Source organism: Ursus arctos, unplaced genomic scaffold (genome assembly GCF_023065955.2).
Source record: "Ursus arctos isolate Adak ecotype North America unplaced genomic scaffold, UrsArc2.0 scaffold_17, whole genome shotgun sequence".
Lineage (NCBI taxonomy): Eukaryota > Metazoa > Chordata > Mammalia > Carnivora > Ursidae > Ursus > Ursus arctos.
In genome coordinates this window covers 31492365-31516956 of record NW_026622841.1, presented here as the reverse complement: position 1 = coordinate 31516956, position 24592 = coordinate 31492365, and the positions used below count along the sequence as shown (strand labels likewise).

The 24592-nt window shown below is 36.9% G+C and overlaps 1 long non-coding RNA gene across 1 annotated transcript in view; it reads right to left on the bottom strand.

The window, feature by feature from the left end:
- Nucleotides 1-24592, bottom strand: part of LOC130543929 (uncharacterized) — a 449349-nt gene that overhangs the window by 170222 nt on the left and 254535 nt on the right. The window contains exon 2 of the long non-coding RNA XR_008959703.1: nt 21571-21636. This is a non-coding gene — a long non-coding RNA (uncharacterized LOC130543929). The remainder of the gene's footprint in view (nt 1-21570; nt 21637-24592) is intronic.

Sequence of the window (24592 nt, the reverse complement as noted above, 5' to 3'; positions counted from 1 at the left end):
CTTGGTGGATATTGAATGTTACATACTGGAAAAGCAATGTACAGAGAAATGTGACTTTTTAAAAAAGATTTTATTTATTTGAGACAGAAAGAGAGCACAAGCAGGGGGAGTGGTGAGGGGAAGGAGAAGGGAGCAGAGAGCCCGACGCGGGGCTCGATTCCAGGACCCCGGGATCATGACCTGAGCTGAAGCCAAAGGCAGAGGCTTAACTGCCTGAGTCACTTAAATGCCGCAAGAAACATGACTTTAAAAGAGCTAGAATTTATTGAAAAGTGCTCTCCATGCTTTCCATATGAGAATGTAGGGGTTGGGTAGAAAAAGGAAGTATAAACACTAAGCTCCCTCCTGTCCCAGTGAAGCCTTGAATCTAGGTGGCAAGGTCATCTCCAGCATGGGAGGAATTGTCCCACACCCTGACCTTTCAGGGCCTTGACAATATTCCCTTTCAGCACTGACATCACTCCAGTCATATAAGAAAATGCTCCATAGAGCTCTACCCTTCTCTACCAATCTTGGAGTCACTGGCTCAGAGCAGGACATGGTCATTTCCCTTCTCCTACAAAGAGAGTCTTTGGAATGTGGAGAGGAGAAGATGCTCATTCCCTTTCTTTGGTCACAGTCCCCTTGGCCATAGACCTTTGGTAAAGGATAAAATGTTAGAAAAGTTAGGTATCAAAATGTTATTTTCCCATGAATTCAAAAAGATACATGCACCCCTATGTTTATTGCAGTGTGATTTACGAAATCCAAGATATGGAAGCCACTCAAATGTCCACTGACAGATGAATGAATAAAGAAGATGTTGAAAATATATGTGTATACACACACACACACACACACACACACACACATACATATACATACAGTGGAATATTACTAAGCCATAAAAAATAATGCGATTTTTGCCATTTGCAACAACATAGATGGACCTAGGAGGTATTATGCTAACTGAAATAAGTGAGACAGAGAAAGACAAATACCATATGATTGCACTGACATGTGGACTCTAAAAAACAAAAGCAGCAAACAAAAGCAGGAGTAAACCCATAAATACAGAGAACAAAATGATAGTTGCCAGAGAAGAGGGATGTGGGGGTATTGGCAGAATAGGTGAAGGGGACTGGGAGGTACAGGCTTCTAGTCATGGAATGAAAAAGTCATGGTGATGAAAGGTAGAGCACAGGGAATACAGTCAATGCAATTGTAATAGTGTCGTATGGTGAGATGGTAGCTATGCTTGTGGTGAACACAGCATAACGTACAGACTTGTTGGATCACTATGCTTACACCTGAAACTAATGCAAGATTGTGTGTTAACGATACTTCAATAAAAAAACAACAAATGTCATTTTCCATGAAACAACCATGACTGTAATAATTTATACATGTTAATAACGTCAGTAATGAATAGGGTAGTAGTTTGACTGCATCACTGGTATAGTAGGTTTATGAGGTTGGTCTATGAATCTAACCTCCTTTTTAAAATGGTTTCAATAGGAACATGAGTTCTGAGTTTCAAACATATGACTTCCAAAGAATCTTGCAGAATTATCTGTGTGTTACTTTTATTGATGTTAGTTTGTTTTGTATTAGACTTACGATGGTAGTCCTCACAATGGTTCATTAAACAACTAACAGGAAAAAACTGCTGCCTTACACTTATTTTTTCCAAGGACCTCCACAAGACCTTTTAGTCCTCTGAATAAAAGTGTAAGTCCAAGGACATATGCTTGCAACCAGCTTACTCCTGCATACAAGTACTTTAGAGACAGTGAAATCAGCCTTGCCTCTCTCACTTTTAAACCCATGAGACTAAAAGAAAAGAGAAAGCAAGGCATCAAGTCTGAGGTCTTTTATTCAACCCTATGACCTATGATAACATAAAGAAATCCATTTTCTGTTTAGTGAGACCTCATTTCCTAAAAGATAAACCTCCTGTATATTGAAATGTCCTCTCTCCCCCCAGGGCATCTGAACCCCAAACTCAATAGTGTTATTGCTGTATATCCTTAGTATATGCTCTTTGGAAAGTCTCTTAACATTTCCGTGCCTGCCTTTGCCCTTCTGCAAATTAATCTTGTAATACCCATTTCGAAAGAGTGATAGGGAGCTTTTGACATGTGTAACAAGGACTTTGAGATCCTCAGATGAAAGAAGCCTCAGATGTACAAAAGCATTATCCTTGTTGGATGTGCATTTTCTCCTATGGTCTAACTGAGGGGAGGGATTAGGAGAGATTAATTGTGCATATGATCTGCCTAATCGGTTAAGGAGAGCACAGAATGCTCATGACCTTCAGGAACACCAAATAAAACAATTATGTGCCAAGGCAGTTTCCTGAGTTTAGTTTATTGTTTTAGCAGAGGTTAAGCTAGGGGAGAAATGGAAGTGCTTAAGTTTTGAGACAATACAATTGAGAAGGAGTGTAAAGGCAAAAGCCTTGGAAATGTGCACGCATATAATGTGAGTAAATATCGCAACAACGTTGGGCCTAAAGACAAAGATTTTTAAATGCCATTTTTCTCCTTATGTGAGTGTACTTTGCCGTGTAAAGAAATACAATAATAGTTCTGATTCACTGCCCAAAAATGGGTTAAGCAGAGAAGCCACTTGCTTTAATCTCCCCAACCCCCTACTCCTCACTTATACTAAGATTCAATAATAGGCACTCGGTTCCTCTAGTCTATTGAGAGGGAAGTATTTCACAAATAGAAAGAACTTCCCTTGGAGAGAGAGCATGATTATTGTTACAAAGGTCAATAAAGTTAGAAATTGTTAATCACAAAGACTAAATTGCATTGTGAGTCCTGCCCTTCAGCTTTACAAGCTCTTTGTAAGTCCATCAACCAATCCTAAGGAGGAGAGTAATGTGCTTTCCTTGGCTTGGTGAATATTGCAAATGTAATTGCTTTCTCTCCCATCTAATAACCTCATTGTCCTTTAACTTTTAATCATGCTTTACCTATTCGTACACACATGTGTTTTTAAATTAGGTTATATCATGTCAACACTAGGTCAACAGGACACTAGGTTGGGGGCAGTAGATAAAGCCCTCTTTTTTTGCTTCGTTTTGCATGTCCCAACTCATATGCTGCACACTTTTTCTGACTTCTTGGTTTCTTACTCCTTAAATACCTTAGGCTTTTGAGTCCCAAATATTGTCAAATCTTACACTTAATGCTCATAATGGTGTGTGAACTTTTTCCTTTGATTTACTATAATTAGAATACCTTTTTCCTCCATGTATTATGTACAATGTGAAATGGTGATGTACTGGACAAAGCAGAATACCTTTAATTGAGGTATTGCTTTAATGGCTCATGTTTTAAGAGATCTTGGTAAAAAGAAGTGGGAAAACAAGAAAATTTTAACTAAGGGTGATAGGTATAGCATCTGTTTACATTTCATAGAAAGTTCTGGTATTGAGAATCTAAAACACAAGACTCTTCTTGATTTACCTGTAGAATTATGGTGGGTATTTATACTCATATTCTATATAATACAAATCGCTTATATCATTTGTTTTTACAGAAAAATGAGGGAGTACAGTGCTTTCATATATTAGCTAAATAACTAGTATTATACTCAGCGTATCAAGCAAAGAAGAGTTGATTGTTTCTTGAGACATGCCTATATGTGATTCTTCCATGACAAGATAATTACTGTCAAGCAGCTGTCATTTTAAGTACAGAATTTACTTTCTCCTTATATTTTGACAGTATACAAGTATCCATATCATATAGGGTACCTATTCCTAGATATACTTGTACCTTGCAACAGATGTAGAAACCATATCCATGTCATATATTCTATACGGTATAAAAATTGTGCATAAAACTTTAGAGTTACAAAATGCTTTTATTTGTATTTGTGTGTGTATGTGTGTATGTGTGTGTGTGCTTTTAAAGACTTTATTAGGTAACATGGAATTGTTTCCAAAGTAGCTGTAGTACTGTATTCTCCCACCAGCATGTAGAGAGAACCCACGAGTTTCCACGGCTTTGGCAATATTTGGTAGTAATAGATTTTAAAAATTTCTTCCCCCCTAACTTTTTTTAGACATTTTTAAAATTTATATTCAATTAGCCGACACAAAATGCTTTTAAATATTGTATATGATACTTCCAAGATGTGGAAAGGCAGGAAGTATTGGCTTATAGACAAGTTCTGAGTTAATTCTATTCTCATTAGATATAGAAGCTGACTTTGTACCATGTGTTCAGATGCAAATGCTCCTGCTACTATATCATGCTGTTTCTTGATTGTGGGGCTAACAATGCAATGGAATTTGATGGAGAAATGGATGTTAAATAGGGACAATTACTAGGGTCTTTTGAGGCTCCAAATTGTTCTTGTGTAAAGGAGTTAGGGGTTGTCACTGTTCCTGATTCTAAGGGGAGCCAAGAGAAAATCCCTCTCCTCCTCTTAAATTACCAATTTTATAGAGACCTAGACATGTGGTGACCATTAAAGAGATAATGGCAACAGAAACATGTTCATAAGCATTCACCTATAAATAAAAATATGGGGTCATTATCATAATTATGATATTAATAAGATTATAAAATGGACATAACCATACTAATGGACTCTGTGGAGATGCTGAGGATTAACACAGATAAGACACCTCAAATTCTTATCACACTCCCTGACCCTCTGTAAACTCTGACTACTATTATATTTCATCATTACCATCAGCAGCATCACCAGCATCCTCATTGTTTTACTTGAGGATTTCAAGATTTTAGAGTGTAAGGACTCGGACATCATACATTATTTTAAAAGGCTTATTCTGGATCAGAAGTACACATTTAGGAATAAAAGAAATTGTGATGTCATATTATCAAGTAAGCTCAAAAAATGCAAATATCAGGGCTTGAGGGAACAAAAAACATAAGACATGAGAGTAAAGAAATAATGACTGACAGTCAGTCCAGAGGGTCTAACTTGATTTGATTCATGGATTAACTCCAGCTTGTCCAGCTAGCAAAAACCCTCATTGAGTGCTACTATATTTGTCAGCATAAAGGCAGGATGATGAGGAATTCTGTGCTTTCTGCAGACTAGGCATCTTAACTAGTCCTCATCTAACTTTCAATGTCCATGTCTACTAGAAACAAAAGGGCTTTCTCATACAGCTTTTTGTTATGGCATCTCTCTCACACCCACGTACATACCAGAAAAACCATGGAGAGGAGATTGCCCCTTCCTCCAGGAAGACCTCTGCCTGGGCCCTGCTCTGTTGTTCTGGTCAGTATGAGCTGATTGTTATTCATGGTGGCCTCCTAGCCTGAAAACATCTTCTCTACTCTAGGCCTGCCAGTCCTGCTATTAATGTTTTATTTATCTCTGTTAAGTGTTGCCCTCTCCCCACTATCTTCATTAGAATGCAAATTATACTGAAGTAAATATCACATTAAGTAAGTGTGAATACATTTATCAGATCAATTTCCCTTTACAGGAGAAAACAGACAAAAGAGAGTGCTTGGGGCTTAGGATAGAAAGAAGTCACTGAATGGAGGTCAAGGGTTTAGAAAGAGGGTTTACTTAACCTGAAGCCAGATCTAAGGTAATGAAAAAAAGTTGGCACCGTCATCCTAAGCCACTGTGTCTGCTGTTCAGTTTTTGTTTTTTACACCTCTGGGCATCATGGCCTTATTTCATTCCCTAATGCTACAGATCCATTTCAGAGTCCAATGAATAAATGTCACACTCTTTGCTTTCTGGTTATGGAACTGACTCCAGTGCCCTCCAAAGATACAACAATCAGCTAGCTCCCAGCATTTATAGGAATGAAGTATGTATTAATGAATATTAAATAATAAGATAAATTGGCAAGTCCTGGGTCGTTTTGATTCATGCAAGCTATAATATTTTTATGTATCCATGTATATGTTTATATTTTAAGGTACATGAATCAGAATGCATAAGAATGCTTATAATTTATCTTGATTCTTAATATTTATTAATGTATAATACTAATAAATTTTAGTGCATACACTTGTAAATTTTTAATATATGTTTGTACTGAGGGTAAGTAAAGTGAGTAAATATTAGAAATAAAAAGAGCAAAATGATAAATGCAACTCCTTGTACACACTAGTTGAAGTTTGTTTTCTGAATGTAACAAACTTGCAGTGTCAGAGTAGTTTTTACACTCTTTTGTCTTTTCATTCCTTTCCTGTTTTTCTGTTGAAGTCACCACAGAAACGGTGATTTTTCCATTACAGGGACAGAGACTAAGGGTAAATTAATCTAGACCTTGAAATTGTTGAAGCAGCTCTCTGTAGTTTTGCAGTTTAGTTCATGTAAAAAGGCAAATCACGTGGTTACCAAAGGCCCAGTGTCCTATGTCTGTGTTTTTTCCTCCTCCTCCAAATTCTCCCTCTAATGGTACTCTTACTGAACCCAAGTCTTACAAAGAGTTGAAGAAATTATTGCCGCAGTGGAGCAGGTGACATAGAGAGGCACTAAGGGCATTTAAATTTTATTCAGGGACAAAGAGATGAGAGGACTTTGAATGGTTCTTTGACATCAGATTCTTTACTCCCAAAATTATGAATTATTTTATGAGTGATGGAGAATGAGACTTTTATGGATTTCTAAGATATCCAAATCTTGTATACATTTGTAAATTTTAGCTCTAATCTCTTTGCATAGGAAGACTTCATAGACATTTAATCCAACTGGGTTGTGAGTATGTGTTTGGAAGAATATGTCCCTCTGAGGCAGGACACCAAAAGGTTTGAGATGCCACATCAAGGCACCAGTGAAACAAACACATGGTGCTCTCCATCCCTGCAATGTAAACAAAACTTGCTAAGTCAAATCCCACAGCTAAACTAACTGCATGTAAGAACAAGTGGAGTGTTTTAATGCTGGTTTCTACTACTCTTGTTAGAGATAAGAACACAGGCATTTACAGAGGGTAAGTGACTGAGTGAGGATGTGAACTCAGGTACGTTAATTCCCAGACCTGCTTTTTGTTTTGTGGGGTGAGTGCATGATGAATGAATAGATGTGTGGCATGATGTTAAGCTCTGGCTTGAGATACAGATAATAATTGTAAGATAAATTTTAAAAAGATTAAACTATATGGGTTCAAATTTTAAAATCACATTTGTGTGTGGAATATGTCTATTTATATCTATGTTAACTTATATATAAACATTATATTGATAGTTTCATGTGAAATAAAGGGACATATCAAACATAACTATATCAATATACACCAGCTCATTACACAACTCAGTATTCATTATATCTACTATGTGCCAACCATTTACTATACCTGGGGGACCGAACAGTGGACATTCAAACATAGCACTGATGCTTGTGTTAGCAATAATGACAACAAACACATCAACAACAATATGCATGCTTCACTCTAGATTCCAAAACACTTCCACATGCATTGTTTGTTAGTTGCAAACCTGATGGCAACTAAATAGAAGGTCATTATCATCCCCTTTTTATATATGTGGAAATTGAGATTCTTGACCAAAGCCACATGCAAGTAAGCCAAGAACTCATTAATACTCAAGATTTTTGAATGCTTGTTTTATTATTACTAGATCACTCATCCTTTCTATATCAATAGCTGCAGCATTCAATGTTGATCAAGAGGAAAGAAACATAAGTGGAAAAGTAAACCACATTTAGTGGATCCATTTATCTTTCTAAACTAATTGAGTAAGCTCCTTTTTATACTCTTACTTTGCATGATTAATTGATATCAGATTCTTTACCCCCTAAATGATGAATTATTCTGTAAGACTGATGGAGGACAACACTTTGATGGATATCTAAGATGCCCAACCCATGTGAACGTGTGTAAATTTTAGTTCTGATCTCTTCTTTACATAGGAAAAATTATAATTTGAGAAAGGGCATAAATTTTGTAAGCAAATGTATGATTTCCTTTGCTAAAGTATTTTTAAAAGGTAAAGATTATCTCTTGCTTTTATAGATATTGGCCAGAACACACACATACAAACACACATACACACACACACAAAGTACATGACCACACATTTGTGTATACATATACACACGCAAAATTGAAATGCATGGTAGAGTTCATAATTCTTATAACTCCTCGAGAACTACCTTCTCATTCATTTGCTGACTAGAATCCTCTAGAGGGTGACAAAAGAGTTGCTGTGTAGTTGTGTCCTCAATTCGAACATATGGCTTGGCATTGCTTACAGTGACCTTGTGTTAGCTCTTAACCAGCTTTGCCTGGTCAGCCAGCCAGCCATTCTTGACTTCACTATGGTCATAAGGGTCTAATGCCTCCTTAATGATAACCTTCTCTCATTCCTGGCATGTTAATGGCCTCACCTCAGGAGACAGCTTCACATCTTGGCTGAGACACAAGCTCCCTTAGCTTAAAAGATTAATCAGAAGCCTGTGGCTAATAATAGACTGCCCATCCCACTCCCATTTTGTGCCTGACAACTAGAACAGGTTGATAAGTGTTATTATTGAGTCATACACTTGGAATCATCCTCAAAAGGTCATTTAGTCAATCCCCCCTCCTCCTAGAATAACTGCATGGAAGCCATCCCAATAACTGACCATTCACTCACAGTTGATTTTTAAAAGCTTCTGTGTCCCAGCTAGTCACCCCTGGTTTCCCTTTGCCAGAAATCAGAGGAGAAAGCAGAAACAAGGTTATAGACATATAAATAATAGTGGTGCCCAGGTGTTTCTTTTCTTCTTTTCAGGCATTGTAATAGCAAAATGGGTACCTATTGCCCATGACTGCAGAAGGCATATGGTAAATATCACTCCTCTGGGAACAGAATTATGAGTTTTGAGAGCTTGGGAGGGGAATATTCCAAATATCTTTCCTTCAATTTGTAGATGAACAAAGTAAGGTAGAAGGAGAGCCAAGGTCTCATGGATAGGGAATTTTAACCTATAATTCTGAAGTTTCACATGAAAAAAAAAATCTACATATAAGAATAAATGGGTATTAAAAAGTTAAGCCTTCTTAATTTTTAAAGAGATTTTATCTATTTATTTGTCAGAGAGAAAGAGAGCACAAGCAGGGGGAGTGGCAGGCAGAGGGAGAAGCAGACTCCCCGCTGAGCAGGGAGCCCAATGCTGTGCTTGATCCCAGGACGCTGGGATCATAACCTGAGCCGAAGGCAGCCGCTTAACCGACTGCGCCACCCAGGCGTCCCAAAGCTTCTTAATTTTAAACAAAAACAAAAGTAAGTGACAAAACATGTTGAGACATAATTTTATCAAAGGTGATAATCAGGGTGGGCTTAGCTTGAACGATGTCAACTTCTCCACTGTATCATACACCTGCCCTAGAAACAATGATAGACAACCAGTTTCATATATGTAATAAAAAGTTTGTCTTTCACCATCCATGGCTATTCATGTAGGTTTACTACATCCTGATATGGAATATGAGAGTAGTGTTAGTGGTGGGATGGGGTGAGAATCATTTCTATTAACCATAAAAAGTAGGATGGTGACAAGGAAGCACTAGCTGGTTATGACTTTTAACAAAATTTCTAGTTAAAAAGATCCACCCTGTTTCTCAAACGTTTCCACTGAGGGCAGAATAAATTGTCCCAGGACAGAAATTCTTGGATTCATTAAAAATATATAAGCTTCTTTTGATTTTGAGTGGCAATGAGACTGCTGATCTTAGTCACTCATCAAGTGTCAGAGTTTAACACCTGCCCTAGCACTTGCTGTCTCTTGTAAACAGTTATGCCACTGAATCTCCCTGAACTCAGACTTATGCATGGAACTAAAAACAATAAAATGAAACAACTCAGAGAGTTGCATTAACTTTAAAATATTACAATATTTGTAGCTAATAGTAGTATTTGTTATAACCAGGTTGACATGTGTCCCCCCCATTCATATTTTGAGGTTCTAACTCTTAGCACCTCAGAATGTGATCTTATTTTGAATAGGGTCTTTGCAGAGGAAATCAAGTTAAAATGAGGTCATTAGGGTAGGCCCTAATCCAACATGACGGGCACCCTTATAAAAAAAGGGGGGAAATATGGACGTGGAGACATTGTGAAGAGACATAAGGAGAAGACAGCCATATACAGGCCAAGAAGAAAGGTCTAGAAGGGATCCTTCCCTCACAGCCTTCAAAAGGATCCTGACTGACATGTTATTTTGGATTTCCAGTGAGACAATAAATATTTGTTAGTTAAGCCACGCAGCCTGTGGAACTCTGTTATGGGAGCCCTAGCAAGCTAATACAATATGCTTATTATTATTTGAAAAATATTCAGAGTAAATATCAGTGCCAATGCAAACCCAAAAGGATTTTCTTTTTTCCATTCTTACTAATTTTACTACATCCTATGTCTCTCTAAGAAGGGGAACATTGAATCAGAAGATCTGGATGACTTTCTTATGCATCTTGTTAGTGTATAGGGGCTCTCTGAGAAAGTGAGGTGAGGGAATGGGAAGAAGCCCAGTAGTGGTAAATCCTCATCCACAGCCTGATCACATGGGGCTCTCCAGAGTTTAAAATACACTTCATGGTGGATCCTGAGTGAGGCAGGGGAGCTGACCTTCTATAACCCAGCACCAGTCAGTCATTAGCTAAGACTTTGGGGATGGGGACACTTCCTACTCTCACACCAAGAGGGAGCCTTGCAAGTAGCATCACTGGTGTGAGCCATTGGAAACAAAGCAATGGGAGAGGGGAGCTAAAGGCTCACAGAAATGGAAAAAGTGATCCAAGTGGATCTGGGTGGCATGACAGTAGCTGAAATGGCTACCACAACCACAATAGATTATATTTTTGAGGATCTCTCTAACCATTTCTTGCTGAGAAAAATAGTGACAACTAAGGACTATTACATGGGAGTCTTTGAGACTTCTGTTCAGTTATTCCATAGGCACTGACTGTTTCACCTAATAATTCTATTCATTTGGTTTTGCTTTCATTAATTATGCTTGCAGAGGAGTAAATAAAATATATGTGTGCCATTTTAAAGATAATAATCAAAGAAAATCCTTGTGCACTTACAACTCATTTAGAAATAGAATATTATGAGTAGCTTAATTGCTACTCTTATCCCCTTCTCTGATTATATCCTGCTCCCTCCTCAGGAGAAAACATGCTGGGCTGACTTTTTTGTTGATAAGTCTATCCTTCCCTTCAGTGTTTTCATCTTTGCTTGTATCCCGAAATGATGTATTGTTCCATTTGACCTCTCTTTGAACTTGACATCAGTTTAATTATACAATGTATACTCTCATAGAACATGCTTCTTTGTCCAATATTGTGTTTTTTAGATTTAGTTATGTTGATAACTGCAAATATACTTTATTATACAGTTGATGTGCACATGGACTGTTTCCAGCTCTCGCCATTATTAAAAACATTCCTGTTCTGAATACCCTTGCATCTTTCTCTGGTCACCCTCATGCGAGCCAATATCTAGGGAAACATCCAGATGTTGATGATGAGTCCATCAATTCAATTGTAAATACTTGAGGCGGTAAGACTTCTTTTAGCCATTCTGGTGGTTTTATATCTGCATTTCCTTGATACTGATTAAATGAAGCATATTTATATGTTTTCTGGCCTTTTAGTTTTCTTCTATGAAGTGCCTGTCCAAGACTCACTGACAATTTCTGTTGGGTTGTTTTCTAGGATTTCTTCATATATTTGAATAGTTACATGTGGTCAGTTTTAAATATTACAAATATCTTCTCCCAGTTGGAATCCTTTTTATTGACCTCTTTATGGTGTTTTTTGTTTTTTTTTAAATGAAAGTTCTTTATTGTAATGTAGCTAACTTTATCCTTTCCTTGATGGTATCTTTTTGAGTCTAAGAAAATCTTTCCTTTTCTGATGAGCTCAGAGAGGTAGTCTCTATATCATCTTTTAAGAATGTTATGATTTTGTCTTTCACATTGAGCTCTTCAATCGACCTATAAATGATTTTTTAAATGACTCCTTATTTCCTTAAATAGTTAAAGAAGACCTGATGGCTTTCAAACTTAAATTATATCACACACCAAGATCTTCGTTACACATAATCCCACAAAATGAAGCTATGTTTTAAAATACCTTATCCTTCCACAATGATGAATTATACCTCTTTTATCTCTACTGCAATCCAGTTTCTCTGCTTTCCTTAAAAGAAGAACAGAACTGCCAATGCTTGTCTGTACTTTCTGTACTTAGTAAGTCAGGCAGTTGGTTAATTATTCTCTCCCTTATCCAGAGAGCATTTATGGAGGCTTTTCTCTAGTTGTGTTCTTGTTAAAAAAAGCAAACTGACGGGGCGCCTGGGTGGCGCAGTCGTTAAAGCGTCTGCCTTCGGCTCAGGGCGTGATCCTGGCGTGCCGGGATCGAGTCCCACATCGGGCTCCTCCGCTACGAGCCTGCTTCTTCCTCTCCCACTCCCCCTGCTTGTGTTCCCTCTCTCGCTGGCTGTCTCTCTGTCACATAAATAAATAAAATCTTTAAAAAAAAAAAAAAAAAAAAAAGCAAACTGAGGTTTCTATAAGGTGAAGGAGAATTAGAAGTGAAGAAAATCATTAAGAGCAATGCAAAATCTAATATATATTTTCATAGAGATGAATGACTTTCAGATGGCATTTTGACTTCTCTTTTCTACACACACACACACACACACACACACACACACACTAAACTAACAAAGGAGGATAGCCCACTTTTATGTTGTGTATATTTCCAGGAGTCCAAAGGATGTGGGCAAAGTAGTGGGAAAATATTATTTTCTTCTATTCTGAACTTATATTTAGTAATTATCACACATAGTAGCCAACTACACTATTGCTTACCTTCCTGGAAACTAGTAGAATTGATATAATGAAGAGTTCCTACTTGATATTACTCGACCCCAAGGCATTAATCAGTATTGTAAATGAGGAATAAAGTCACTGAGTTTATTTTTAGAGACTTAAACAATGACAAATCTTTGTGCCTCAAAAGCACAAAACAAAGGATAATAAATGGGCAAAGGAACGACTGGAAGGATGAATACTACATAGCTACATGAAAGTAGGTGAACAGTTTTATGAACTAAAATGGGTCTATGAAAAAGATGATTTACCTGCTACAAATGTTACTACTACTATTAAATATTCAAGTGATAGAACTTGGCTTTTCAAAGCTCTTGTTATGGTATTTTTACCAGTAGAGGGTTCATTTTTTTTTTTTGTAAAAGAAAAAAAAAGTAATTTATGGAGCCTTGGTATTTTAAAACAGAAGTTTCATTTGATCCTGGGGAACAGAACTAAAACAGAACTAACATATTCCACAGAAAGATGGAAAAGAGAATATCTTAACCCAATGCCTCTTCATTTCTTTTTGTTTCTTTAGATTCCAGAGTATTGAAATGCTTATCATTATTATTATTACTTGTTTCATCTACTGTATGCTTATCAAAGTAAGTTTCTCTGTCACAGCTGGAACAATCAAGATTTCTTTTGTTGCTTATAATAAATAAATACTCAATTGTGAGAATGTCCTCAGGGAAAGTTCATTAAAAACGAAATGAAAATGCTGAGAAATAAATGGTTATTGTGATTGCACTTGTTTTGAAATAATATGCAAAAATGTAATTTGCTTCTGTAATGTCTGGAATGCAAGGAAAAAATTTAAGATGGAGAAATGGAAAAGACGATGCATTTATTATGTTATTTCAATTATCATTTTGTTTCTGAGGGTGGGAGCGCTTAGATTGAAAACACTATTTTGGAGTAAAATGTGAACGTAGCTAACAGGGAAAAAGGGCAAAGTACACAAATGGGAATATTAAGTGATAAATAGATAAAACTGGGCACATCTCTAGCATGGCTTGACAGATGCTTTTTTAGATTTATTCCTAGCATTTGGATTTTTCCCTTTGTTTGTTTAAGGTCTCTACTGGCAGCCTTATTCTGCTGTTTCCCAGGTTATTTTGCCTTCTCCTTGTTTTGGCTCACTGACAAGTAACAATTAACCAGTCAGGGAACATTGTAATAGAGATGTGAATGGCTTGAGGTAAGTGCCTGATATCAGAAAACAATTCTCTAGGTAAAACAATCCCTTTCAGGGATTCAGGATAGTGAAATGAAAATTAACTTCACTTTTCTTCAGATTTAATTCTCCTTACTTGTCCTCATTCCTCAAGTTATTTTCTTTTTTATGTCTCCAATGTGGATTTGCATGGTAGTTTTGTTTTTCTCAAATGGTAAGGGAAGGTAGAATTAAACAAAGAAAACAATTAAGACAAATAGATGGTGTGAGCCCATGTGCTGGAGAGTGGAGGAACAGGAAAGAGATGGCAAAGAGAAGGCAAGGGGGATCATCGAATTCGGAAGGCAACAGAAGCCACTGAAGGACAGCTAAAGGATACAAGAGGAACTGAATTCGAGGCCAGTGCTGCTGCCCCTGTCCACAGCTCCTCCGATTCCTTCGCTGTTTGCATTTCACCATCACAGTCAGCTACCTCATGCAGTGGCTCAAATCTAACTCTTACTCATCGTCACCAGATAGCCAGTGTAGTGTAATAGGTGCAAGCAGAGAGCACTCATTGACAGAATAATGCATTTTAAAAACTCTCTCTCTCTCTCTCTCTCTCTCTCTCTCTCACACACACACACACACACACAGAGACACACACACATATGCCAAGAACGCCCCAGGGAGAGGGAATTAAGGAAACAGGTGATTATCTAGTGACTCTGTGGAAATTTTTGACCAGTAGTTTGCAAACTTAAAAAAAAAAAAAATCCTGGGCATACAGTTTTTGAAATGTATGAGGAACCACTCATGGCCAGGCGATGGAGGTGGCGCACGCTGATGAAAATGATAGGGACCGAAGAGAGAGACGGAGAAGAGAGCAAATGCATGGACGGATGAAGCATGCATCCTATAGCTAATACTGAGGAAGGTACATGATATGTATACACTACAGAAGGGAACATGGCATGAAACATATATTCTCTGGTCCCCCAGAAACTATAATTTGTACTACAGTATATCTTACTAATAATGAAAAGATGCACAACTTTAACTAGCAAAAGTGGATGAGAGAAACTACAAGGAGATTGGAAAAAGATAATATAAATGATTCTTGAGTGGCTAAAGAAGGGAGAGAAAATAAAACTTGTTCCAGGCTTAATGAAAGAATGGGATAATGGGAAAGTGAAAAAATGTAATGCACATTGTTCTGGAAATAATACAAGCCAAATATTTGGATAGGAAAAGTTGCTGATTTAAACCTTGCAAAGGGGGGACATGATTAGAACACTCCTATCCATGGAGGGGAGATGTTGTCAGAAATTATCAGCAAAAAAGGTGGGAACTGTTGGTGGAGATCAGCTATAAAATTTTAAATAACAAATAAATGACTTTAATTAGAAGTGATCTCAATGAACTAGCTTTCATCCTAAAATCTGGCACATAATTGATGTTCAACGAAGGAGCGATGAAATCAGTGAATAAATAAATGAATAAAAAAACAAGTAAATGAACATAGCACATTAAAGGAAAATTAGCCTGGTGACAATATGGAAGCAGAGAAGTGGGCTGGAGACGAGGAGCCTTATTATGAGAGGCCATTTCAGAAAACCAGATGAGATAGAAGTGCAGTGACAAGGGAAGAAGAAAGTGAGAAGGAATTCGAGGGACAAAAGGTACTGCCCCCTACGGAGTGCTGTAAAAGCCTGGCTATTTGGAGAAAGAGCTGTTTTAAAGGGAATTGTGGTAAGTTTGATACCAGAGACACTAACGTTTACTGACACTGAAAATATGTAGGTGGCGGTTTGAGAGACAAGACTTCACCCTGGTGCAAACTCTAACCTGGGGATCTTACCATAAAAGGAAAACATACAGGTTGACTATGACCATGAGACAGACAATGTCTTACTGAAAAGGGAGAAGAGAGAGAGAAGAACTGAGACATGGGAATATACTTGTAACCCATTAAATATACACTGATATGTCTGATCTCAAGGATGAGATCAAAGTCAACCTTCTGTTGACTGAGCAAAACAGGCTGGCATGGATTTCTTGTTTGCTGTGTTTGAGTAGAGAGGTGTTTTAAGATGAAACAATTTCAAAATTGATATTGATTGTTTAAGGACCAGTCCTATTGTTTGCATTTGAGCAAATTTAGGGTAGTGAGGTCAGTTATTCATTTAACACTATAGACAGGACTCCTGATGAAGATTCCCTTTGGGATTCATTGGTGAGGCCCAATTGTCTTCATTTAACTGGACTTGCCTGTGTTGTGCGTTCTTGGTTTGAGCTCTCTTTCCTCACATTTCTAAAGCAAACAAACCAACTCACTTTTCATAAGCATGCATGCATACATGCAACTAGAAAGACATTTTATTTTTTGGAAATAACATTTTAAAAAGCTCAGGTTACTAGAGTTAGTTTTTTTTTTTTAAATGGTACCATTTACTATATAAAATTCTTTAAACTTAAATTTACAGTGCAAATCAGTATCAGTGGTGAAATTAAGTATTTACAGTTATTAACCAAAAGAAGTCATGACAGTATTGTTTTTCTAATCCAAGGTCATGTGGTGGTAGTGGTGGTGGCAACAGGGGGTGTGGGGTAAAACATAAGAGCTTGATAATATTTCAAATCAAGGAAATATAACAACAAAAAAGGAAGAGATAATATTTAAATTTGAGGTGAGTGATCACAAAATTTAGGAATTAGAAATAGTGTTGCCCAGTATTTTTGAAGCCTCACTTTTCCTTATTAATTCCCCTTCCAAAGCTTCCTTGCCTTGTGTATTGCTACTGAATAAAATGTTTTAGGGGGCACTCCACTTTTGTCATTTAATCAAGTGTGCCAATTAAACAGAACCCTCTGTTAATTATTAGGAGAGCTACATAGAAAAAAAAATGCCTGGAGATTTTGAATTGTTTGTTTCCTTTTTTTCCGCGTTATATTTAGCTGTCTGGACTAAGTATATTTAAGTTGGGGCTTATTATTATAAGTCAGAAAGTCACCACGAACTAATTATTTTCAGTTCATTTATGTGATTAATGTTGAAAACTTGGAAACTTGTACATACCTTGAGTTGGCTCCAATTAATCAATGTGGAGAAGAAATTCAAGGTGCCCCCAGTCGTACTTCCAAAGCAGTGAAGTGCTACTGGATTTCAAACATGTTATTAGTTACTCTGGCTGAGATGAGCACGTCGACACTACAGACTCCTCTCAGCCCTCTCACCTGACTCACTGTGGAATGCAGAGAGGCTTTGAATGTAGATAATAGATATTTTTAGTAGATTTTCTCAGATCCTTTGCTATGATGTCTCCATATCCAGGAAGACACATTTCTTCAACCACAGGATCCAAAGGCATTGACTTCATTACTGTTACTAAAGTCTGGCTTGGGCCAAGACCTTCAAAATCCTTACCCTTCGACAGCTGTTTGGTGGTTTATTTAGGACTTCGATGGGCAGTCTCAGCACAGCTCCTCCTGGACAAGTGTCAGCATCTCCTCCAAATCTCTGTCATCCTTTGCCTTAATTGGCTCCATTAACAGGTGTTCTCAGGCCAAAAGATGAGGATTCAACTGATTCATCACTTCCTGAGGCCTAATATCAAAGATAGCATTTGGAACACACTGGGGGTGAAGCCAAAGCTGGGAAATGTGAAAAGATCTCATAGTCCATTTGGCTTCGGTTGGTAAAGTGTAGCAAAAGAATGGATTGATTTGAATTTGAACTCTGCCCTGGACCTTAATGCCAATATAGGCATGTGATCTCCATTTCTTATTCCTGTGTTCGATATGGAAAGATGCCAATGAATATATTAATGTTACTAATAACTTCTAAAATAATTTTTGTACTTTCATCATATCAAATATTATTTACTTTGCTTTTCATAGTACCATATCACTAACCCTACTTTAGTGTTGAATAAACTGAAGATCAAAGAAATTGTCTTGCCAAAAATTTTATACACCAGAAAGTAGACTAGTGGTTGCTTCAGTCTGGAGTGGGGATGGCAATTACCTATACGTGGGCATGAAGAATCATACTGGGATAAGGAAATTATTCTAAAGCTGATTTATAGTGATACTACTTATATATTTACCAAAATTACTGAGTTGTACACTTGAATAGTGTGAATTTTATGATGTTTAGAATATACCTCAATAAAGATGCTTAAGAAAAAGAAAAGTTTTGGGGCACCTAGGTGGCTCAGTTGGTTAAGCATCTGACTCTTGGTTTAGGCTCAGGTCATGATCTCAGGGTCGTGAGATCAAGCCCCATGTGCGCTGAGAGTGGAATCTGCTTAAGATTCTCTCTCTCCCTCTCCTCTGTCCCTTCCCCCCTCAAATAAATAAATAAATCTTAAAAAAGGAAAAGGAAAAAAAAATTTTACCAAAAGTCACATCATTCTACTCTAACTCCAGGTGCTTACATACGTACCCCAATGCAACAAACTCTGGGAACACACTGAAGACCTGGTCCCCCCTCCAGTTTGTTATAGAATGTTGGGCAATTTATGAAGTTTTCTGGGAAGAAGTTTCTTCAAATATAAAGTGAAATCTCTGGACTAGTTATGTGTCTTGAAGACCTTGAATTAATTCCAAGAGTATCTAATTGAGCAAGCTGTCCATGAATGGATATACAATGGTCTAATATGAGTTTAAAAAACTAATTCTGGAAGAACATTTGAAGAAGACTATTTCACAGAGAATATTAAATGGAAAATGCTGGTGTTGAAGGCAGAACTAAGATTCTGCTGTCCTTCCTGCTTCAAGTCTAAAATTAACAAGTCCACAAATTTGTGCAACTGTTTAACTTTGTGTAATAACAACATCAAGTGTTGTTTGGTTATTTGGTTTTCTCAGTAGTTTCACTAGTGACTTAATATTTACAAATGGTCCTGGGATGCGGTTAGATTTCTAGAATTTCTACAAAGCACAATGATCTACAACTGCACAGCAATATGAGTAAGTGAGAATGATTTCTAAATCCACTCTAAGTTATTTACATTCTCTTTAACATAATACCATATTAAATTGAATAAAGATATAGGAGAAATATAAAAAGGATAATACTTCTTCCTCAATCAAAATTATATTTAAATTGAGTCATTTTTTTATATATTTACTTTCAATATCATATACTTTCTCCTCCATTTTAAAACAAAATTTAATTTAGGTAAATTTGATTTTTATTTCATATTTCCATTTCAAAATATGGCCATTTTCTAAAGTGAAGCACATCCGCATTCTGATTACATGAGAAATATTGTGGTTTTCATAGGAGTAGGTATGCAGCAAATAGGACTTCTTACATAACGGAAGGAAGGAGGAACACTCTAAACCTCAGTAAAGGCAGCAAGAAGACCATGAATAACTCTTTGTGATGCCAAATATTTGGAGTAAAAATGAACATCTCAGACACAGGGGTATTTGTACTGTATCTCTGGAATTTCAGCCATAGAAACATAAATAACAGGATGGTAAAAACTGTTCAAATTTCATTTGATTTTAGTTTACAGACGCCTTTGAAAACAGTTCTCAGATGTAGAATAACAGCCAGATTGTGAATTCATGTTTAAAATATTCCCCTACATGATATATAAAATATATCCATTTTATAAACACAGTTACACATATCTCTAATTATTACTTATTCTATCTGGGTTAGCCGTATAAGTTATTCATAGAATTATTAAGTCCAAAAATACTTTGTGGTTATTTTGTTCAGTCTTCCACCAAAATAAAGACTCTCGATCACAGAAATGGATACTTAGATCCTCTTTAAATACCTTCAGGGAGAATGAACTCACCAACTGTGAGGAGGTCAAGCACATTTTTGACTTCTTTATTTTTTAGAAGATTGTTCCTTCCATCAAAAATGATATCTATTTTCTTGGGGCGCCTGGGTCGCTCAGTTGGTTAAGTGTCCAACTCTTGATTTTGGCTCAGGTCATGATCTCAGGGTTGTGGGATTGAGACCCTCCATGGGCTCTGCACTCAGTACAGAGTCTGCTTGTCCCTCTCCCTCTGCTCTTCCCCCCTTGTCATGCTCTCTCTCTCCCATTCTCTCTAATAAATAAATAAATAAATAAATAAATAAATAAATAAATAAATAAAGTCTTTTTAAAAATGTCTATTTTGTTTATTACTAATAGTTAAGGGCAAATAGAACAGCTCTACTCATTTTTCCCAAAGTGTCAGATTTAAGAATATTTGAAGATAGTTGCTCTTTTCCAGGCTACATATTTCTAGAATAATCAAACTTTTCTTACATGTTATCTTTTTTTAAATCACAGAATTATTATGAAAGCTATGTTTCATGAATGTGTGTGTGTAAGAATAATGGCAATTGTATGGTTATGTGTCCACAGGCAAAGAAATAAAAAAAATAATCTTACTTTGACATTGTATCAATTATAGTCTGGCCCAAAAGCTGCCCACTACACCAAAGAAATGTAGAGAGAGTAGAATAGATATTTACAAATATGTGAGGGAAAAAAAAGGGTAAAACAACCAGAAAATCAGGAAATACTGAAGCAGGGTTACCATCCCTAACCCTCAAGGGGAAAGATTAGGGAACAATAACTAGAGAGTAGCTGTAGGAAAAATCCGTCTCAGTAAGAACTGCCTCTTTCAAAAGAGAGACACAGCCAAACTTCAAACCTGCAGGGAAAGACATGGAAAATAAAGTCCCAGATTCACTCTGCTCTTGTCCTCCAATGATCTACCATTGGCCTCCCATTGGCCAGACTCAACTAGGGGCCTAAAGGCAAGAGAGCCCATTGAGGTCAACCTCCTGCAATTCAAAACAGGGCAGAGACTGAGGAGATCTCAAAAAAGAAAAATATCTAGCACAACTATTTAGATTTTCTATGAATTCATTGACTTTCTTTTTATCTTACAACATTCTTCATGCATCTCTTTACAAAAAAAAAATGCCTTTTCATCCCAATACAAAATTTATTCTATCATTTTAAGATTAAAGTCCTCAATGGAACTCTTTCATATGATCACAGCCCACAAGAAACCCAAATGATCTAAAATATGGATAGAAATTTAAATTTTTCAAATACCTTTTATAACTTCATCATAAGGAGATACAATAATTTGATGAATAGGGATGGAAAGTATCATGATCTTCATTTAGAAATAAGAAGAATAAAATCAAGGTAGTTAACTGACTTGTCTGAGATGAAAGCAATGACAAGAATATAACTCTCTCAGTTTTCCTTTGTCCACTTTCTTAAAGGCTCCTACAAAAAACTTGGAACAAGGCTGTAAAGGCCTTTATATGCATACTCAGAGAAGCATCATTTGGAATACAGGAATTTAATCTACACTACATTATCTCCTACTCAAGTTTTTGTTCATTCAACAAAAGTGGGTTTGCTTACAGGAGTGTATACATGCAAGGCCACAGGTAGTCTACTATGACAGAAACAAGAGAAAACAACAGAGAATGTCTGAGCACCCGCAGTGTACTAGGCTTTATGGTAAGCATACCCATCTTACCACTTCACATCATGTCACAAAGCATGATATTTACTATCACTGCATATGCAATATAATGAAAGCACAAAGTGACTTACTAGAATGAAGAGATGGGGCCAAGGAGCTCCTTGCCAATTTCGCCAGAAAGGACAAATGATCTGGACCTTGAAGAAAAATGAAACATGCATAGAAGGTGAGGTAATGTGACACAGTCATTACATGTAGAAACATGTAGAATTTGATTTTGGAGGAAGAAGAGTATTGAGGGAAATTTTTAAAATAAAGATAGAATGGCATGCTGAGGCTAGGCTATGGAGGGTCATAATGTTGGCCAGAACATTTGGGCCCTTATTTTGTGGATAAAGTCACTGAAGGCTTTTGACCAGAGGTGTGATATAGTCACAGCCATTCTCAAAGTCTTTTACCCAGAACTAGATGGAGATAGGTGGCCTCTTTGGGGCACCTATACTTGGAAATTCTCCTCAGTCCCTCTGCTGTGGTTTCTTTTGTGTGTGTTTGTTTTTGGTTTTTGTTTTTATTTGACAAGAATCTCACCCAGTCTCAGGTTTTGCTCACTAGACATATGGCAGTGACGTTTCTCACATTTCCACACGTGCTGATCTCCAGACCTGGTCAACTGTCTAGTCAACATCCACTCTAGTTTTTCAAACTAATTTCAGATTAGTATGTCCAAATAAATTCATACATACATATATAAAATATGGCTCTCTTCTAGATAAGCTCTTTTTCTATCATCTATTCATCATCTCTATCAACCAAAGTTTATAAGCCAGAAACCAAGAGTCCTTCTAAGATATCTTCCTTGTCTTGCCAGTTACATACAACTCATCACCAAATTTGCTTCAAGTAGTGGTGGTCTTATTAGTCCCTACTCTTTACTGTCTCCGTGACCTACAAAAGCTTCTTCTGCTAGTTTTTGGATGGTTTCTAACCATACTTTCAGAATTTCATTGCCTGTCATGTAGCCTTAAATCCTCAGTGCTACAGAAAATAGAGGAGACAACAATCAATGGAAGTAATTTATATAAACAAGAGATCCTTTTGTTTTTAAAAGATAATGGAATTTGTTTTAAACTAAATATCTACTTGAGTAATAAGAATATGTATGTCCTGATGACTCACCTACTGAGGCAGGAGCTGTGCAGTGTCAAAGAGTTCACAGAGGATTCTAACTCATCTTCTGAAGACAGAAAAATAATAGAGCACAGAGACCTAATTTTTCTTCTTTCTTTTCTGCAGTGTCAAAAGCCACTTAGTATATTGTGGAAAAGGTTCTTAAAAATCTTACTAGCAGTGATTAATATCTTTAAACCCGATATTATCAGAATACTTGTCTTCACATAGCATGGCAAAAGAACTGTGCTAAGTTTCTCCCCTGGAAAATATTGTCTGTAGTTCCCAAAACCACATTTGCCAGAAAAGTATCTGGGGCTGATCAGCAGACCCTATTTTAGGTTCTGAAAGGAAGAAAGTTCTGTGATCAATCAGTGGGTGTTTGCCTGACCCTGTGGAAAAAGCTTTCCTCTCTCTTATACTAGAACTGTTTAAGTCTACCTACAGTTCATTGGGATTTCATAATACAATTAAAATTGAAAGAATCTGAAACCTCTTATAGTGTTGATCTGAAGAGAAATGTTATTCAATGGGAAATTGCTGTGAATGGGAAATAAAACGGATTGATGGTGATCAGTTCAGAATGGGAAAATTAGTTAACATTTGAAGGAAAGTTCTACATCTTGCACAAAATAACCTGGTTTATTATAAAACTAAATGTCTGTCTTGTTGAAGTGAGCTCTCTGAATAGGTATCTCAGGAGCCTTTTGAATTGCCAGAACTGAAACTCATAAACATTCATTAATAGAATACTTTGGGTAATATTTTTCCCTTTTCCAAAACATTGCAGTTTCTGTAAAAAAAATTTTTCCATATCAGAAAGATAAATCCTAATACTGGAAGCAAGTAAGGAGAGTAGAGAAATACAGGTTTCAAATGGTATCTCTATTTACCAACTGGTAGAGAAGTAATACAAGAGCTTTGTGAGGAGTTCGTAGCATTTTTAGTCTCTCAGGATAAAGAAGAGCAGACTGGAAATTGGTGTTTTTTTCCACTTTACCATTTTAATTCCATTTTTGTCTTTTTGATCAAAACTAAATCTAGAACTATAAATTCCTATACATTAGAAATGTTGACCTAAGACTTGAACACTTCCGTGAAGAAAAACTCTGCTCATGCTTCATCACTATTGAAAGCTTTCAAAGTAATTGTAGTTTCAGAAAGAGATTCATTTGACCATGGCAAAGAGAGGGTTTGGTTATTTGTGGCTTAATACTAGCCTTTTATAAGTCTTCCTCATATACAGGAAATTTGGAAACAGCTAGACTGAACATGGTTCTATAGCCTCTTTCAGTGCTTCCCAGATTGGGTTCACACAACGGGAGATAGTCTCCAAAATAAAATGAGATTGAGACACACTACAGAGCAAATGCTTTACAAATGGTAGAGATGGGGCTGGAACCTGCTGCTCTGAAACACAGTCCTCAAGTTTTCCTACTATTCCTTGCTAACAGATATCACTCATTCTTTCTTTCAGCAAATAGTGATTAGTGTCAGTGTGTGGCACGTTTCTAAATGCAAAGGATATGGCAATGAAGAAAGCTCATAAGACCCCCATCTTCCTGATGCTTGCATTCTGAATAGCGGAGACAAGTACAATAGGTAGTGTAAGTTGTGTATTGTTAGTATAAGTTCTGGTACCTAGTGGTATGAGCTAAAGAGAAAAATCTGATTAATTGGGAAGGGGGATTAAGAGTTTGGGGCAATGAAATTTTAAACATTCACAGAAGGCCCCAGAAACAAAAATGGCATTAAATTAATTAAGACTTGAAGTCGGTGATGAACACGTCTTGGGAATAACTGTGAAACAGAGTCTAGGCAGAGGGGGAAGCAAGTATAGAACCTCTAAGACAGGAATGTGCCTGATAAATATCAGGAAGAGCAAGAAGCGCGGTGTTGCTGGGGGATCTGGTCAGAGAGGGAAATGGAAGACTCTCATAGAGTCCTGTCAAAGGACATCCGTTGTACTCAGAGTAAGAGGAGATG